We start from the raw sequence: 6,000 nt of genomic DNA on the forward strand, positions 1-6,000 counted from the left end.
CTGACCATACGGAGACATGCAAGCAAGTGCAAATGTAAGTACTGCATGTGATGCTGCTGTTTTGTAACCTGGGGGACACTACAGGAAGAAAGAGTCATGGCTTGCTACTATATGGTTAATTAAAAGGCATAAAGTCACAGTAGGAACACTGGGACACCTGCAAAGGCTTATCGTCTCACCATAGGGGCCAGAAGCAGAACTGGGAATGCACTAAAGATTTATAGCCATGCTTTTATAGCCATGCAGTTTAGTTTGCTGGTCAGTTATTAAAAAACAAACAAACAAAAAAACCCCAAACCAAACCAAAAAAACCCCAAAACCAAACAAACATTTAATACACACAGAGATGTGGCCCTAATTTAAATGAATGAAAGCAGTGACTGAAAACATAGCCTGCTCCTGAACCACTGAATATGAGCAATTTCCAATTCACCTTTCTCCCCAGTGCTATTTCTTCCAGTCTTGCAGCCTTTGCCTCTGCAGATGATTTGCAGAGGTGTGCAATTCTTTATGATTTCTCCTTTCTCCATTAACATGATGATGCTTATAGATGGAAATGGTGTCAGCTCAAATCACCAAGCAAACTGGAAATCAACTTTCTATAGAGGTATATGTAAAAATATAGAAGCTTAGCTATAAGAAAACTTATATTAACTAGAAAGCTGCTTAAGGCCTAGAACTATTTTAAAGCCTATAATCGTGGGAAAGGGGTTTGTAATCAAGGTAATAGCTAACTGACCATGGCAATGTACAATGCTGCTACGTTCCTTGTACAGTCCCTACCCAACCGGACAATAGGCCCGGGAATATTAATCTTATGAAGTAAGTTGTAAGGGACAAGTGTATCCACAGCAAGGATACTGCGCATGCCTGCAAGAAGAGGGTCATCCAGCGGACACGGGTGCGAGACCACTGACGACCACCAGAGACCCCTGAGGACCACCAACTCAAATCACTGAGCATGCGTGATGGGGAGGAGAATATGGAAATGGATTCCAAGAAATGATTATCATAGGACTGCCTTTTCTCGGAAAAATAATGAATATGTATATTTTGATTCTATATAACCTGTATGTTGGTGATCACCTGGCATGCACGTTTGGTGGAGCTATTTCCCCCGTGCATCCAGCGCTGCAATAAAGCATACCTAGGGTAACTCACGTCTGGTAGAATTTTTCTTTAACAGATGGCACCCCAGATGGGACCCTAGGACGCAAGAGGAAGGAGCACCAGTTAATTCTCTGGACAAACCCGTGACCAACGCTTGTTGCCGGCAAAAATAGGTGAGTTCACCTAAGAGACTTGGACACGGGTCTTTCCAGACGATACTGGGAGTACTCTTGTGTTTAAACTTGCTAAAAGATTTGGTAAGAGGAAAAGAAGTAAGAAATGGGAAATACACCCAGCGTTGAAAGGGGGACGCCCCTTGCTGAGGTTTTGGAAAATTGGAATAAGGTTTATGGGGCACAGACTTTGCAAAAGAAAAGACTGATTGTGTTGTGTCAGGAGGAATGGCCATTCCTAACTCGAACTCGAGGGGGAGGACCTATGGATATTTGGCCTCCCAAAGGAACTTTTAAGCCCCATAAGTTAAAGTTTTTAAGGACTATTTTAGAAGATACTGCAAGTCAAAATATTGATTATTGGTATATTTGGTATGATTGGTCTTGTCAAAGACGTAAGCCATCTAAACCACGGGTAAGCCCACTTCCCTCTGCCCCTGAGGCCGAGGAAACTGACCTTCCCCAAGCAGGGATGTTTCCCATGAAATTGGATTACATCCCAAATCCCAGAGCAGGACCAGGAGCTCCTCCTGAAGTTCCTGCAGTGACTGCTGTGATGCGCCACGAACCTTGGAAACAAGGTGATTTGATTATGTGGCAAAGCAAAATGCCAAGATTAAGAGATGATGCGGAAAAATGTGCGCAAATGCTATCTGGAATAGTCACTGATTATACACCTAATTGGAGTGACATGAAAACTTTGTTAAGAGAACTATTCCAGATGGATGAGCGAGATAAAATTTTTCAAAAGGACCGAGAAATTGCTCAGAGGGGTCAAGGATTAAATCCCTGGCCCACTGAGGACCCTAATTGGAATTTAGCCACAACCGATGGAATGCAAGCTTATTGGGCAGCCATTGGACAATTATTGGAGGCCATACGGCAATGTGGCGAAAGAGTTACAAATTGGACAAAGGTCCTTGAATGCAGACAAAAACCTGATGAACACCCCAGCGATTATTGGATAAGATTGAAAACTACCTTGTTGAAATACGGGGGAATGACTAGAGAAAATTTTCAAGAACCATTGGCTATTAGTGTATTTGTGGAGCAGTCTTCTCCTGATATAAATAAGTATTTTAAAAAGCACATGCCTGGGTGGCAAGGGGAAACCCTGACTAAAATACTGAGTATTGCTGCATTTGTTTTTGATGGTAGAGATGAAGAAAAACAAAAGAGAGAGAACGAGAGAAATAAACAGGAAAGAAAACGAGAGCGACAGGAAAAAGAGAGAGAAATTAGTTTGTTGGCTGCAGCAATTACACAGAATTATCAATCAAGAGGAAGGGGACGTGGAATTTCAAGGGGAACGCCAAGAGGAAGGGGACGTGGGGGAAGGGCTCCCTTTCTTTCTTCTCTTAACCAATCTAATCCTAATACTTTAGAGTGTTTTTATTGTGGGAATATAGGACATATCCAGCAAGAGTGCCCACTCCGCCCAGTAAGTGCTGGACGAGGATCAAATCCACCGTATCCACCGCGCCCTCACTCACAATAGAAAATTAATGAGCTGAATTCCATGCTTACCGAAGGACTGCGAAAATGTCGAATGAAGGAGTGAAGGTAAATGAGTATGGACAAATTACTGCAAAGGTAAACGGACTTTTTGTTGAATTTTTAGTAGACACAGGAGCAACTTTGTCCCTTTTAAATTACGCACTCCCACAAACATTGATTTCTAAAGAGAAGGTACTTATAAGAGGGGTTGTTGGACAAGAAATAAAATATATTTCAACCCCACTTCCAATTATCATTGCAGAGAAAATGGTATGGGGAAGATTTGTGATATCTCCAAATTCACCTGTGTCTTTGCTAGGACGTGATCTTTTGCAGGAATTTGGTACTCAAATACTCCTTGCTCCGGCTGGAATCAAGTTAATAATCATGGGATCAGAAATTGTGCAAATTCCACAAGAAGAAGAATCAGCTTTTAAAATTCCAAAAGGACTTGAAGCAGTTCCCCGGGAACTATGGAGCAGCTCTGGTGATGATATAGGATTATTGTTATCTGCGGAACCGGTAATAATTAAAACAAAAGGAGGGTCACCTCCATCAATTAAACAGTACCCGATTGCAGATGAGGCTATCCCAAGTATTCAAAAACAGATTGCAGTTTTCTTAGAAAAAGGAATACTCAAGGAATGTCAAAGTCCATATAATACTCCAATCTTGCCAGTAAGTAAACATCGATTAGATAAAGATGGGGATCCAGAATATAGATTTGTTCAAGAGCTCCGTGCAGTAAATGAGCATGTAATTTCCCCACACCCTGTTGTCCCTGACCCAAATTTAATTCTTACCCAAATACCTGTATGGGCACAATATTTTACTGTTTTGGATTTAACAGGAGCATTTTTCAGTATACCTATTGCTGAAGAAAGTCAATTGATTTTTGCCTTCACTTGGCAAGGAAAACAGTTGACTTGGACACGCTTGCCACAAGGGTTTACTAGTTCACCAACCATCTTTTCTCAAATTCTCAGAAACGATCTAAGAGACTTAAAATTTTCTGGGGGTTCTGTTTTGATTCAATATGTTGATGATTTGTTACTAGCAAGCCATACGGCTGAAGATTGTATGCGGGATACTGAATATTTGTGCATCCAACTTGCAAAAAAGGGTCACCGTGCATCTCTATCCAAACTGCAACTCTGTCAACAACAGGTAAAGTATCTGGGGTTTATTCTTAAACCAGGGAGGAGAGAAGTAGATCCAGAACGGGTAAGAGCTATACAAGAAATTCCCAGACCAGTAACAAAGAAACAATTAAGGGGATTTTTAGGACAGGTAGGATATTGTAGGCCATGGATTCCTGGATTCAGTGAAATAGCAAAACCTCTTAATGAGGCAACGAAAAATGAGAAAGTGGAACCAATAGCTTGGGGTCCTGAACGAGAAAAAGCCTTTCGTGCATTAAAGGAAGCATTAATGCAAGCTCCAGCTTTGGGGCTTCCAGACTATTCTAAACCCTTTAAACTTTATTGCACAGAAAACAAAGGAACAGCAAATGGAGTTTTAGTTCAAACTTTAGGGCCACATGAAAGACCTATAGCCTATTATTCTTGCACATTAGATTCAGTAGCAAGAGGAACTCCGTTTTGCATAAGAGCTGTGGCTACTGCTGCTGAGTTAGTGGAAAAAAGCCGGAACATAGTCTTGGGACATCCCCTAGTAGTCCGTGTGCCACATGAAGTTGAAATATTATTGAAACAATATGCCGAGAAAGCACTTTCTCCACAAAGAGCACATAAATATGAACTAATACTTTTGCTTGCTAACAATTTAAGATTGGAAAGATGTAACACTTTGAATCCTGCTACCTTAATGCCACTGCCCACGGATGGAGAAAAGGATGAACATGATTGTGAACAGGTGATCAAAATGACGAGCAAACCACGAGACGACCTACGAGATCAGCCTTTGGATAACCCAGATATGAACTTGTTTACCGACGGCTCCTCCTATTATGAAGAAGGATGGAAATGTACTGGGTTTGCTGTTACCACGGAAACTAAGGTATTGTTAGCAGGACCTTTGCCTCCCACTCTAGGTGCTCAAGGCGCAGAGATCGTCGCCCTCACGAAAGCTGCACAATATGCGATCGGAATACGGGTTAATTTGTATACTGACTCTAAGTATGCGTTTGGAGTTTGTCATGCTACAGGTATGCTTTGGAAAGAAAGGGGATTTCTCACATCAGCAGGTAAAACGATCACCCATGGACAACAGATTAAAGAACTTTTGGAGGCGATCCAATTACCATCTGAATTAGCAGTGATATATATTAAAGCACACACCAACCAAGAGAATCAATTGGCAAAAGGGAACGAGCTTGCGGACCAGGCTGCAAAAGCGGCAGCCCGACAAGTCACCTTTGCAATGACACTGACCCATCAAGGAGAGCTCGACCGGGAATTGCCAGACACGCAAAAGCTGTATGAGGAACTTCCTGAGGAAGAAAGACAGCTCTGGGAGAAGCTGGGAGCTGAACAGCAGAATGGACAATGGACTCTAGGGGGGAAACCATTACTCCCAAAAAGGTATTTAATACCAATCGCGCGATGGCACCATGAGAAAACCCATGGTGGACCTGAGAATATAGCTTTGAGAGTACAGAGACTGTGGGCAGCACCAGGGATTTATGCTGCTATTAAGAGAGTTTGCGAAGGGTGTCGACTGTGCAAACAGTATGCCTCTTTGAAAATCAAGGCACCAGCAGGAAAGCGACCTCCAGCAACGTATCCTTTTCAAAAACTACAAATTGACTACGCGGAGATGTCTAGGGCTATGGGATATGCTTATTTACTTGTGATCATTGATCAGCTTTCGGGCTGGGTGGAGGCTTTCCCAACTCGAAAGAATGACTCAAAAGCAGTGGTTAAAGCTCTGTTAAAAGAGATAATACCTAGATATGGAGTTCCTGAAATAATTGACTCGGACAGGGGAGCACATTTCTCTGCCGCAATTTTAGTGCAAATTTATCATTCATTAAATATCAAGATGCAATTGCACACACCTTATCATCCACAATCGTCAGGACAAGTAGAAAGGATGAATAGGACGATCAAAGACAAATTAGTTAAGACTTGTAAACAAACTGGCTTGAAGTGGCCAGAAGCATTAAATTTAGTACTTTGGGACATTAGAAATACACCAAGGCAACCAGTAGGTGTATCTCCAGCAGAAGTTTTATTTGGGAGAATTTTAGCAGTACCTG

Source organism: Balearica regulorum, chromosome 3 (assembly GCF_011004875.1).
Source record: "Balearica regulorum gibbericeps isolate bBalReg1 chromosome 3, bBalReg1.pri, whole genome shotgun sequence".
In the NCBI taxonomy this organism is placed as follows: domain Eukaryota; kingdom Metazoa; phylum Chordata; class Aves; order Gruiformes; family Gruidae; genus Balearica; species Balearica regulorum.